This window comes from Dromiciops gliroides, chromosome 1, assembly GCF_019393635.1.
Source record: "Dromiciops gliroides isolate mDroGli1 chromosome 1, mDroGli1.pri, whole genome shotgun sequence".
Classification (NCBI taxonomy): domain Eukaryota; kingdom Metazoa; phylum Chordata; class Mammalia; order Microbiotheria; family Microbiotheriidae; genus Dromiciops; species Dromiciops gliroides.
In genome coordinates, this window is record NC_057861.1 from 45,396,626 (window position 1) to 45,411,006 (window position 14,381).

The 14,381-nt window shown below is 47.0% G+C and overlaps 1 protein-coding gene and 1 non-coding gene across 3 annotated transcripts in view; one reads left to right on the forward strand and one right to left on the reverse strand.

Annotated features, from left to right (window-relative positions):
- Window positions 1–14,381, reverse strand: part of INSR (insulin receptor) — a 155,280-nt gene that overhangs the window by 56,625 nt on the left and 84,274 nt on the right. The gene's annotated exons all lie outside the window — the stretch shown is intronic.
- On the forward strand, window positions 12,608–12,711 carry LOC122737535. Its single transcript, XR_006354366.1, has one exon. It is a non-coding gene; the product is annotated as a U6 spliceosomal RNA (small nuclear RNA).

Genomic DNA, 14,381 nt, shown 5'->3' on the forward strand with positions numbered 1-14,381 from the left:
AGCACAGAGAGCACCCCGTGAGGACACAAACACATGTGATGTTTAAAATCTATATTGTGGTCGCCTTAAATTAGAAGCTTCAGCACCAGTCTTTGGGTATCTGCTAAATCCCATTATTTTATCACACACATCATTGAAAGGAGAGGCATCTCTCAAACACCCACCACCTTCTTCTGAACCTGAGAGAGAGAGGTGTGTCCATGGATAGCACCCAGCCCCAAAGTAAGTATGTAAAGTGAACAAAATGCCATGGAAAAACCTCCAGAAGCCAGAAATCCCTTTCCATCTAGGGAGTTTGGACACTGATCCAAATCTCCAGACAAAAATGACCTTTTCCCCCAATGCACTCTACCTTGTATCATACTTACATATTTGTATACATTTCTTATACTACCCAGCCCATCCGGTGCCCACTGTACATTGTAAGCTTCTTGAGGGCAGGACAATCATTATTTTTCAACCTATGTATTCTCCCTGGCATCCCGTACAAGGCTCAATATATAGCAGGAGCTTAATCAACATTTTTATTTTAGTTTATTGTAATCCAAGGGGGAAGATTCATTAAAAATCATGAACCATTAACATCAAGGATGACTAGTCTTAGAAGAAAGCACAATAGTATGGGTTCTAGCGCCCACCCTGCCATTCATTGGTTGTGTGACCTTGGGCAAATCATTTCTCCCCCTGTCTGCTTCAGTTTTTCCATCTATAAAACAAGATGGCAGGAGCCAGTTCAAGCTGTGACAGTTAATGAACTATGAGGGAGGGTTAGCTAGGTGGCGCAGTGGATAAAACACCAGCCCTGTGTGACCCTGGGTAAGTCACTTAACCTTCATTGTCCTGCCCCCCTTCTTCCAAAAAAAAAAAATGAACTATGAGGGAGGGAGGAGGGGAAATATGTGGAGTAGATGAAAAGAGCTATGGGTCTAGGATCAGAGGACCTTGATTCAAATTGTCCCACTTAGTTGGGGGGAGGGGGAAATAAACATATAATATAAGCAATATAGCACCTACTATGTGCCAGACTCTGCACCAAACACTTTTTACAGTTATCTCCTTTAATCCTCACAATAACTGTGGGAAGTAGGTGTTATTATGACCCCCCCCCCCCATTTAATAGTTGAGAAGACTGAGGCAGGCAGAGATGAAATTATTTGCCTAGGGTCATATGGCTCCTATATGTCTGAGGCTGGATTTAAATTCAGGTCTTCCCAACTTCAGGCCTCATGCTCTACCCACTGTGCCACTAGCTGCCTCTAAGTAGCTTTGCTAGTAGCTGTGTTACTTTGGGCAAGTCACAAAACCTCTTGAAGCCTCCGTTTCCCCATCCATAACATGAGTCTACTGGGTTAGACGGCTATCCAATGTCCGTTCCAGCTCTTAACCCTATCATCCGTATAACTCAGAAGGGCATCTCTATGATTTGGGCAGAGATGGTGGTGGCTTGTTACCCTTAAGCTCTAGCTCCCACAAATCTGAGCAAAAGCAGCAAGCCTTGCTACATACTGGGACGAGGGAAAGGAGCCAAACATAAGCTGCTCAGAGTCAGCGGGGATGAAAATAGCAGCAGCAGGTTCCAGGATCAGGCCCAGGGGGGTGGGACCTGGGGCGAGGCTCAGAGACAGGTTTCACTTGACTCTGACTTCAGAGAGGGCTCTCTCATCCAACTTCTTGCCGATATAACAAAGATCGCACTTGACTTGTGTCAGGGGAGAGTTGAGTTCAAATGTCACTTATTTGTTTTTGTTTTTATGGGGCAATGAGGGTTAAGTGACTTGCCCAGGGTCACACAACTAGTAAGTGTCAAGTGTCTGAGGCCAGATTTCAACTCAGGTCCTCCTGAATCCAGGGCTGGTGCTTTATCCACTTTGCCACCTAGCTGCCCCATAATCTCACTTATTTGGACCTCAGTTTCCCTCTTCCTAAGTTGGGAAGGATAATTCTTGTCATACCCCCTTCATAGTCCATATAGTCCAAAAAAAAAAAAAAAAAGCCCTTTGTAAGCCTGAATGCAGTCTAGAAATAAGAACTGTTATGATTAAGACTCAGAGCCAGGGAGACCCACATTCAAATCCCATCTCTGACACCAACTAGGTAACCTAAGCTCTGGAAGGCCTCAGCTTTGTCGTCTATAAAATGGGTATATTTTAATACCCATAGCACTTACCTGGCAGCGTTATGGTGAGGCCTTAACTAACTAAGGTAGGTCAAGTGCTTTGCCAACTTTAAAGTACTAGATAAATGACAGGCAAGCAAAGGTCACATCAGACCTCTAGTTTTATTCACATCAGAGAACTTTCTGCATGTGGAAACTTCCTCCATCAAGTCAGAGCAGCAGTACCTCGTCTGTAATAGCTAGCATGTATATAGTACTTGAAGGTTTGCAAAGTGCTTTAAAAACTGCATCACATTTGATCCCTGGGAGGTACGTACTATTGTCTCCATCTTACAGATGAAGAAACTGAGGCTAGGAGAGGTTAAGTGACTTGCCCAGGATCACACAGCCAGTAAGGCTGGATTCAAACCCAAATGAGCTGACTCCAGGCCAAGCCCCTATCCACTACACCATGCTGCCTCTCAGACCAAGGTCAGAGAGGGGAAGGGATCTGTCAACAGCAGAAAAGCATGTATTAAGCACCTGCTGTCTACTAGGCTGTGTGACCTTGGACTTGTGGCCAAGGTCACACAGCAAGTTAATTGCAGAGCTGAGAGCTAGAAGCTCGAATTTCAAAGTTCCCTAGGAAAAACTGGTCTGGGATGCCACTATTTCAGAAGAGAGAGATAAAGACACAGAGACAGGGACAGAGAGAACACAAAGAAAAATGGTAATCATCACTGGTACCCAAAACATGTGCTCTCCTGGACAGGGAGAAGCCCACTGATGCATGAAATCGGCCTCAGACCCAGACTGCCAGGGTTGCTTTTGATGACTGTCTCCATGTTACAGAACATGCAGTGAAAACATTATGAAAACCCTTTATTGTGCAAGAGTCGGGCTGTTTTTCCAACAGGGAAGTATTCTCTGTCTCTGTCTCTCTCCCTCCCCCCTCCTCCGCCCCCCCCTGGTCCTTTTGCTAGGGCAAAGACCAGACTCAACAGAAAGGGTCCAATACATCCACCCCGTGGGTTTTCAATTCAGCTACCTTCAATTCAACAAGCATTTTCCCAAACGCCTACCATGCATCAGGCACCATGCTAAGTGCTGAGGATACAAAGACAATGAAAGTCTCTGATTTCAAGGAGCACAACATTGTATCAGAGAAAACCACTAGGGACAAAAATGAATGCAAGGTGCATTCAGAGTATTACAAGTAACCTCATAGGAGGAGGTGGGGAAGGGTTAGAGACCCAGAAAGGATCATGAAGCAGGTGGTGCCTGGGCTGGGTTTTGGAGAAAGCTAGGCAAGGAGGGGATATATTCAAGATATGGGGGAAGGGCCTTGTGGCAAAGTCACAAATGCTTGGGTGCTGAGAACAGTTAGCCGGCCAACTGGACTAGAATTGAACAGAATGTGTGTGTATGAGGGAGAATAATATAAATAGGAGATGGAAGCCAGACTATGGAAGGTTTTAAAGACAAAATGATTTTTGTCAATTACAGTAGAGACAATAGGGAGCCACTGATGATTTTCAGTGGAGGAGAGACACAGGCAGGCCTGTGCTTTTTGGCAGCTATGTGGAGGATGGATTAGAGAAGGGACAGCCTAGAAAATGAGACTCGTTAGTCACTACAATACTCCAAGTGAGAAATGATGAGGGCCTGAACAAAGGTAAGAGGCCAGCTGAGTAGAGAGAAAGCAAGAGATGTTGACAAAGTAGATGGAAAGTAGTTATAAGAAGATAAAAAAACCTTTTCCCCTCCAGACAAATTAATTTCTGTTTCTGCCACTGGGCAAAGGCCTTTTAGATCATAGAATCATTGACCTTGAGCTGAAAGGGAACTGGGAGGTTATTTAGTTCAACCCTCTCATTTTACAGATGAGGAAACTGAGGCCTGGGGGGGCTGTTAGGTCACTAACTTGACCCAAATCACATGAAAATAAGAGGAAGGGTCAGAATTTGAACCCAGATCCTCAAATATCAGAGTTGGTACTCTTCCTATGGTCCATATTGCCATTCCCTACCTGCCACAACGTCCCTTCATTAGGACCTTTGGGGCCAGTCAGAGCCTGCTCCTGTGGAAAATGCCTGCCTGAGTCTTCCTTGAGAGGAAAAAACCCATCCCTTCTTTGGTGACAGAGCACAAGCCCTGGGTCACCATGGAGAGACCTTGCTTTCCTCTTTGATTGGTCCCTTTTTTCGGTTCCAGACTTTCTAGGATCCAAGGGGGCACGTTTGTTACCAATTAAGGGAGCTCCTTCTTTGCAGAGACATTCTATCTGCCCCCACGCCAGCCCCTAGCTGCACCAATGCTTCTGCCTGCCCAGGATTCATTTAAAACTCAACCCCCAATAAACCACGGTGACCTCCATAAAAGGAGGCCTTCGGACAGCTGTCAAATCAAGGGTCCGTGTTTGCTGCCCAGAAAAACCCAGGCTGTATGGTGGTGATTGGGGTGGACAGGACTCCTGACTGGGGTGGGTGGGTGGGTGGGTGGGGGCAGGGCAGGAAGGCTGGCTTCTGATCTCAGCCTGATACTCACCACCTACTGGGCAGGGCTGGGGGCAAAGTGCTTCCTGTCCCTGGGCCTTGATTTTCTCAGTTCTAAAATGTGAAAAGAACTTCTGCTTTGCCTCCCTCCCAGGGCTGCTTAGAGGATTAAGGGAGATAAGATATAATAGCAGCAATCATGTTTCCATTTTAACAGCATTTTAATATTTATTATTAATAATCATCATGGCAGGGGCGGCTAGGTGGCACAGTGGATAAAGCACTGGCCCTGGATTCAGGAGTACCTGAGTTCAAATCCAGCCTCAGACACTTGATACTTACTAGCTGTGAGCCCTGGGCAAGTCACTTAACCCCCATTGCCCCACAAAACAAAAACAACAATAATCATCATGGCATAACCATAGCTTGTACTTACGTAATTTTTTAAGGTTTGCAAAACACTTTACAAATATCTCATTTTATCCTTGCAAGTTAGATAGTGCCATTTTTATCCCCATTTTACATATGGGGAAACCGAGGCAGGCAGTTTAAGCAGCTTGCCCAGGGTCACACAGCCAGCAGGCTGAATTGGAATTTGGGTCTTCCTCATTTCCAGGTCTGGCTCTATCCACTGCACCATTTAGTTGCCTATTGGCTCTACCAAGATTTTACCAAGTCTTGTCTTCATGACAACCCAGGGAAGGGGTAATCAGGGCATATAGTAAAATACTCATCTGTGGAACAAAGATAGCTGGGGCTTAGAGAAGGGATCTGCCCATGACCACAAGCTAGGAAGTGTGGGAGGAGCCAGACCTGACCATGAGTCCAGTGGACCACATAACTCTGGCCTGTGTGCCCAAGTGCCCAGAAGGACTCTTCTTGGGATTCTGTTGGCACACTTGGAGAAGGGGACCCTCAGGCCTGTCAGATTCCCCCGGGAGGATTTTCAGTGTCTACATGGTTGGTCCAAACACACAGGAAACCCCTGGAGTTCAGTGACTCGAGTTACCAGCCTGAAGGGCCACAGTCTGAGAGTGTGTGGCATCTTCTACCCTGTTGGGATCCCCCTGGTGAGTCTTCTATTTCTCTGTCTCCTCCAACCCGGCTAGGCTAGGTGATTTATATGTCTGCTCATTGTTTAGAGATGGCGGGGTTTCCAGGACTAGGCTTGGTGCCTGGAACGCTTGGCTCCAACGCCCACCAGCTTCAGGACCACCAGCACTGATCTCAGATTCTCTCAGGCCCCAGCAACTCTCTTATTTCTGACATGAAAGGTTTCCTTCACCAATAAAATTGGAATCCACGCTCTCTCCCCTCGCTATCAATCAATAACCACTTCATAAATGCCCATAATGTGCCAGGCGCCGTGAGGGGTGCCAGGGCTTACAGAGACAAAAAAAGAAAGTCATCCTCTGCTCTAGGAATTCAATGGCTACCGCAGTCTAGTAGAAGGGAGGTTATATTTCAATAACAATATTATTGAGTACAACTCCCAAAGACGTAAGAACCTGAATCGATACGAGGACCAATCAGGATCCCAAAGCTCCCAGGATGAAACATGCTATTGACCTCCTAACAGAGAATGATGGATTCAGAGAAGACCAAACTGTTTTATTTGGACTTGCTGATGCGGGAGTTGTAACAAAGGTTCTCACCCTGGAATATCCCCCCCAATGCCAGCCAATGCCAGCCGCCTCCCATTGGCCAGTTCCATCTGGGGCCTCGTTCTGGGGCCAGGCTGAGGCTGGTCATGCTTCAATCCCCTCCCAGATGTGACTCTCAGGAGTCACATACCCACCATGTTCCCTGGGGGTGTTTTCTTCTCCCCCCCCCTTCCACTCTCCACCTCTCTTCCACGTGCCTGCTTTCCCCCATTAGAATGTAACCTCCTAGGGGCAGCTAGGTGGCGAAGTGGATGGAGCACCGGCCCTGGAGTCAGGAGGACCTGAGTTCAAATCTGACCTCAGATACTTAACACTTACTAGCTGTGTGACCCTGGGCAAGTCACTTAACCCCAATTGCCTCACTAAAAAACAAGTAAGTCCTTAATGAGCATCTATTGCCTTGCCCCTTGCCCCTTTCCCCTCCCCGCAATGGAAATGAAGGGGATAGGGAGAAGGAGGAAGAGAAAAAAAGTTGTATTTTCATTCATTGGAAAAGCAGAATTTAAGAAAGAAATTTAAACAAACAAAAAATTGTAATTAAAAAAGAATGAAGTTTCTAGAACTGGACTAGGTTTGAATGGAATTGGAGCACAGTGTCTTATACAGGAATTCTAATTTCTGGCTGCCAGACTTCACCACCTGGCAATTGTGGCACATGAAATACCCAGGAGAAGCACAGGAGATGGGGGAGCTGCACACATACAGAAAGCCCAAGTGACCCTGGGCAAGTCACTGACACTCCCAGTGAGCTCAGGCAAGTTTCAAATTCTCCAAGTAGCAGGTGTTTAGTCAATGTCACTGGGAGCCCCTCAAGGCTGCTTCCCTCACTAGCAAAAACCAAACAACAACGGATGTGCTGGATGCACTCCCACTCCACAAACAGTTATGGGGTAGTCACTGTGAACAAAGGGCCGGGCAGGGCACCAAGAACACCAGAGAATTCATTCCTCAAATCCAATATGGCAGGGCTGAGGGGAGGGAGGGAGAAAGGAAAAGGGAAGGATTTTATTAAGAGCCTACTATGTGCCAGCTGTTGCGCTAAGTGCTTTACAAATATCTCATTTGATCTTCACAACAGGTGGGGTGGGTGGTAGGGGCTCTATCAGTATCCCTATTTTACAGATGTGGAAACTGAGGCACACCAAGGTTAAGTGACTTGACCAGAGCCACACAGTCAAAGGGTATGAGGCAGGATTTAAAATCAGGCCCTCCTGATTTCAAGTCCAGTGCTTTATGCACTGAGCCACCCTGCTGTCTCAAAAGTGTTCTGTGTTCTTGGACTGGAGGGAAAATACAGCTTTATTTCAATATAATTGGTTTCCTTTTATGGTCCTGTGTATTTTTGTTCATGCGTTTAAAAACATGGTTTTATAGACTTCACTACTAGACTGTCAGCCCAGGGGTCTAGGACACAAAAAAGGGGAAGAACTTTTGACCTAGCAATATTTTGACTACCATTTCACACGTGAAGAAACCAAGGCATACAGCTAGAAAGTGTCAGAGACAGGATTTGAACCCAGTCCTCCTGCCTCCAGCTCCAGTTAGCCTCTAACCACTATACCCTGCTGCCTAGATATAGCTCTGGATTTGGTTGGTTACTGCCCTCCCTGGCTTCCTTTAAGTCCCAAATAAAATTTCACCTCCTCCAGTGCTTTCCCTCAGTTAACTATCTCCTATTTATCCTTGTTTTGTATATATCTACTTGCATGTTGTCTCTCCCTTTAGATTGGAAACTCCTTGAGGGGTGGGGCTGTCTTGTTTTGTTTTTGTTTTTGTTTTGTTTTGTTTTAACCACCAGTGATTGGCACAGTGCCTGGAACATAATGTTGTTTGATTAGCTTCGGTGGACCTGGGTTTGAATCCCAGTTCTACTACTTAGGGCAGCTAGGTGGCGCTATAGTGCAAAGAGAGTCAGGCCTGGAGTTAGGACGACTCATCTTTAAGAGTTCAAATCCAGCCTCAGACGCTTACTTAAACTGTGTGACGCTGGACAAATCACTTGACTCTGTCTCCTTACCTGTAAAATGAGCTGGAGATGGAAATGGCAAACTGTTGTAGTCCAGTGAAGATTATAAAACCGTGTTTTTAAGGGCATGAAGAAAAAAAAAAGAAGAAAAAAAATCTTAAACGCATGAAGTTGTATTTGCCAAGAAAACCCCACCTGTCGTCACAAAGTGTCCGACGCAACCGGAAAAACAAACAAAAACAAAACTGACTGAACACACTCTCCTTCCTACTTAAAAGCTCTCGGCCATGCCAGGCACATCAAAAGCACTTAATAACTGTTGGGACGGTCACCTTCCCTCTCCGAGCCTCAGTTTCCCCACCTGTAAAAAGAGAAGGTTGGGCTAGATGCCTTCTGAGGTCTCTTCTAGATCCTATGATGCAATGATCCCGTGGGATGGGAAGAAATTGTTGGTGTCCCCATGGGGCCTCCTAGTGGGAGGTTCCCGGGCCCCACCTTCACGCCTTCTCCCCTGGCCCCAGGGCTTGGCTGTCCTCGTGCCGCAGCACCAAGGCAGCTCCCGGCTTCCCCAGTTTTCTCAGAATTTCTGCTTTCCCCCTCCCTTGATGTCTCTCAGCCCTCAGGAGGTTAGAGCTTTTTGTTTGTTTGTTCGGTTCTGCTTTGTTTTGTTCTTAATTGCCGTAGCTAGAGGGAAACAGACAGGTTTAAAATAACAACATAAAGGGCAAAGTTACAAAATTACCACAAGACTTAGTGACTACTCCGGGTTGGCCCCCAGCCAGGCGTCGGCCCCTCCTCCCCTCCCCCTAAGCTGATCGGACTCGGGGCCACTCCCATTTCTATAGCGTTACAAGCCTGGCAAAGTCCTTTCTTCCTCAACCTAGCCCGATCACCTGTCAAGCCTTGTAGGCTCTACACAACACCCTTCCCCTTCTTTCTGCTTCGGCCATGGCCCTACTTCATTCAGGTGCTCACCTCGTCTTTTAACTAATTGACCTTATTTCCTGGGCTCTCCCTTCTCAAATGAGTCCTTCACCCAGCTACCTTACTGATGCACCTCTCAGACCACATCACTCCCTTGCTCAAAGACCTTCGGGGGCTCCCTATGCCTCCAGATTAAAAAAACAAACCCCCAAACCCAACGTCCTCAACCTGGCATTCAAAGTCTTTTAAGAATAGGACCGCAAAGGACCTTGGTCCTACCCTTCGCATGTGGTCTACGTTTGAGTACAGTGGCTCTTCCCCTACTATGCTCCACACCCATCTCTGCCTGTCTCCATACATTTGCACACGCTGTGCCTCATACCAGGCCTCCCTATGGATCTTTGTCCGTCAGCATCCACTTTTTCCTTCAGCTCTCACCTTCACGTGCCACCTCCTCCATGAAACCTTCCTTGATCCCCAACGTTTAATGATCTTTCCCTCCTCGAATTGTATCTGAAGGTGTGAGGAATGGAGTGGAAAGAGAAGCATCCTGCCTTCCAGAGTCAGAAGATCTGGGTTCAAATTCTACGTTTAGTGTTTCCCACCTGTGGGACCTAGAGCAAGTCTCTAAACTCCCCTGTGCCTCTGTTTCCTCATCTGTAAATCAGAAGGTTGGACTGGATGGCTTTCGAGGTGCCTTCCAGCTCCGGAGCTAGGATTCTCTTTTGTATCTAACAACTCACGATAGCCGTTCCTTGAGGATTCTTTTTGTGTTTCTATCCCCCAGCTTCTATCACCAGGTTCCACACACATTGGGCATATAATACTCAATGAATTGTACAACCAACCCCATGAGTTGGGTCATACCTCACAATAAGACTTCCATTTTAGGGGCAGCTAGGTGGCACAGTGGATAGAGTACCAGCCCTGGAGTCAGGCAGACCTGAGTTCTAATTTGGCCTCAGACACTTAACACTTACTAGCTGTGTGACCCTGGGCAAGTCACTTAACCCCAATTGCCTCACCAATAAATAAATAAAAAGACTTCCATTTTATAGAAGAGGAAACCATAACTCTGAGGAGGGGAAGGGACTTGGCCAAGGTCACACAGGTGCTATGTGCTGGGGCCAGGGTGTGAACCCATGTCTCTTGACTTTAAGGCCAACACTGTCCTTTTAACTCATTGGGTTGTCGGCTATCCCTTCTAAGAATCGAATTGCTGGGGCAGCTAGGTGGCCTAGTGGATGGAGCACTGGTCCTAGAGTCAGGAGGACCCGAGTTCAAATTCCACTTCAGACACTTGAGTTACTAGCTGTGTGATCCTGGGCAAGTCATTTAACCCAAATTTAGAAAGGAAGCAAGGAAGGAAGGAAGGAAAAGAGGAAGAAAGAAAGAAATGTGCCATTGGCGAGGGGAGCTTTTACCAAGACCCCACACAGACTTCTTACCCTAAGGTAACTGGAGCTCCACCACAGCTTGGCCAGCTCAACTCATCTCCCCTCCATCAACCCATGCATCTCAAGTCAGCCATGTAGACTCAGCCACGGGCTCCTTTGCAGGAGGTAGATTCAGGCTGGCCCTTATCCCTTTCAGAACCTGCTGCTCCAGGAACTGACTCTTAAGGTGAAAGAATGGAGGGCAGCTAGGTGGTGAAGTGGATAAAGCATTGGCCCTGGATTCAGGAGGACCTGAGTTCAAATCCGGCCTCAGACATTTGACACTAGCTGTGTGACCCTAGGCAAGTCACTTAACTGTCATTGCGCCACAACCCCCCCCCAAAGATGAAAGAATATAGATATCCTAATAGTAACTGCAAGAAGTCTTTCACATTCTCTTAATTCTGGTGCCTCCCCTCTTCTCCATCATTCCCAATTTATCTTGTTTGTAGCTTGTTTATATGTAGCTGTTTGGGTGTTATCTCTGCCATGATACTGGGAGCTTCTGGAGAGCAGTGATTGTCTTTTACCTTTCTTTTTATTGCCAACCAGTAGTCCACAGCCTGGGACACCATAGGCAGGCACTAAATAAATGTTTATCAACTGAGCTGACTACAAAGTGTCTTCCTTATCACTACCCTGTGATATTGGTAGTGCAGCCTTATCATTCCCACTTTACATACAAGAGATGTAGGGTGAACAAAAGCATAAAAACACCTCAACATTTGAGTTATCCAAAAATAATAATGGGGTAGGGGGGGTTTCCTCTCAAAAATTTCTTAATTAGAATATTTCAGTATTCACAGCTCACATCCCAAATATGTAAACATGGGAGCCACACTGGTCTGCAGCAAAGAGTTGCTTTTGAAAAATGTAGAACTAAATATTTAACTAATAGACCAAAATGGCTCCAGAGTCTCACCAAATAACCAACTTGTTTTCGAAAAACAGTTAAGATCCGCCTCCCCCCCCCCCTTCCCTCAGAGTAGGATCCCAGGACTCTGAGCTGGGATTCAATTGAACAAGCAGGGGGCGGCTATTTGGCACAGGGGATAAGGCACTGGCCCTGGATTCAGGAGGACCTGAGTTCAAATTTGACCTCAGACAATTGACGATTATTAGCTGTGTGACCCTGGGCAAGTCACTTAACCCTCATTGCCCCGAAAAAAAACCAAAACAACAACAATAATTGAACAAGCACTTAAAAAGTGCCATATATAATTTAATCCAAAATATATACAAAGTAATTTTGAGAACAATCACACACACACAGCCCTCTTTCCATAGAAGATGAAACTGAGATCTTCTATTTAAATGTTGGAGTTTCATAAGTTCCTAAAATATTTTACTTTGGGGAGGATGGAGTAGAAAGAACGATTTCATGTTCTTCTAAAACCGAGAAAATGGACAATTACATTTATCATTCCTCATCCTGCAGAAGCCCAGTACTCAGAAAGGAAGGCAGAGGAGGAAGGGAACTTAGAAAGGTTCTAGTCCAATGCCCTTATTTTTATTATTATTTTTTTTTAGTGAGGCAATTGGGGTTAAGTGACTTGCCCAAAGTCACACAGCTGGTAAGTGTCAAGGGTCTGAGGCCAGATTTGAACTCAGGTCCTCCCGACTCCAGGGTGGGTGCTCTATCCACTGCACCACCTAGCTGCCCCCCAATGCCCTTATTTTACAGAGGGGCAAAGTGAGACTCAGAAAAAGAAAGGGATTTGCCCAAGGTCACTTGTCAGTAATTGGCAGATCTAAGACTAGAAACCAGGTCCCCTAAAACCCAATCCATAACTACTGGCAGGGAATTCTTTGCTGATGGCCTTTGTAAAACCCTTTTCTGAATTTAGGTTGGGGTGGGCACTGATGGGAGGGGGACAGGTGGACAGTGTAAATTTCAGTTAGAAAAGGTTCACCACAAATAAGGAAGCGAACTCATCGCAATAACCAAGGGAATGACCCAAATCTTGATCAGCAAAATTTAATAGCTTAAAAAATGTTTTCTTTTTTTTAAAAAAAAGCAGAAAATAGTGCTTGCTTCGGCAGCACATATACTAAAATTGGAATGATACAGAGATTAGCATGGCCCCTGCACAAGGATGACACCCAAATTCGTGAATCGTTCCATATTTTATTGGGCCAGCTAGGTGGAGCAGTGGATAAAGCACCAGCCCTGGATTTAGGAGGACCTGAGTTCAAATCCAGCCTCAGACACTTAACACTTACTAGCTGTGTGACCCTGAGCAAGTCACTTAACTCCAATTGTCTCTCACACACACACACACACACACAAAGGCAGAAAATAACTTTTTAAAAAACCTGACCAATGATTTTTTTGTTTGTTTGGGGTTTGTTGTAGGAAGTTCAGGAGCAAAGTGGGAAGAAATTTTGCCAGGAGGGTTAAAAGACATATCGATTCTACCTCTCCCTTTCCCTCTTCAGAACTCAGTTTCTCCCTCCTTAAATCAAGAAGGTTGGCCTCTATGGTCTTTAATCTCTCCTCTGATTCTGTTATCTTTCCAAAGATTCACTGAGAGCTTCATTCAACCTTTTTTTTTTTTTTTTTAAGTGAGGCAATTGGGGTTAAGTGACTTGACCAGGGTCACACAGCTAGTAAGTGTTAAGTGTCTGAGGCTGGATTTGAACTCCTGACTCCAGGGCCGGTGCTCTATCCACTGCGCCACCTAGCTGCCCCTCATTCACCTTTTTGTGGTAATCAAAGGCAGAGTACACTGAGGCTGTTGAAACAGGAGCTTGGAGGTGAGAGGAGGAAAAGGGAGGCAGCAGCGAAGTTGAATCGCCCTATGCCACCTTGGCTAGATCCCACTGGCTGCCAAGAGCCATCGTGCAAGTTCACTTGACCTGGCTGGGCCTCGTCATCTATGAAATTTGGAATAGTCTCTGAGGTCCCTTCCAGATCTTAATCTATGATCCCAAGAAGAGACATGAAAAGGAAGAGAAGAATGAAGAAGAAAGGAAGGAGAAGGGAGTAAGAGGCCTGGGAGGGAAAGAGAAAGAAGGGAGAAGGTGGGAAGGAAAAAAGCTTGGCTTGGCGTCGTTTGAGGGATTAGGAAAGAGAGGTGAACACACGGGACTTCAAAGTCCTGCATGAGTTTCTCTTTTCCAACTTAGGTTCCATGCCATCCCCTGAACAGGACCTGGTTCCTCTCACTCTGTATTTGGAATTGGGGACAGGGGATGTGCATCTGATCTTGTCGCCCCATAGCCAAGGTCCTATCCCGAGCATGCACACTCAGGCCCTCGCTAAATGATAAGCAAGGGACCCAAACAGCCAGCACAGAGCAGGGGCGACGAGACAGGAGCAGGGCCAGAAATCGAGGAGAAAGGTCCTACTCCTCTTCCCACCCAGGAGGGCACAGAAGGGGCAGAGAGGCTGGCTGGGGCGCTGGCGCTGGGGCCCGGGCTCGGGCTGTAACCAGAGCCTCCCCCTAACACCGCTGTCCCAGAGGCTGAGCTGCGTTAGTTAGCCCTGCTCTCTTCTCTACTCTTCTCTCCCCTCCCCTCACGTCTCCTCCCCTCTCCACTCCTCCTCTGCTCGCCTGCTCCGTCCCGTCCGCAGCCTCCCAGATCCAGGCCGGGAAAGGCGGCTGGCCGGAGAACCGCCCTCCCCCGGAGCCAATGCCAGCAGGGCCTGGAGCCCGGAGCCACTGAGCGCCCCGCGGGGCGGAGGGAGCAGCCCCAGCTTAACCCCGCGCTGGCCGAGCTGGCTGGCCCGGGGAGCCCGCCCGGGTGCACTGGGCATCCGCTGCCCGCCCCAGGCGCGCAGACCTCACCACTGCCCCC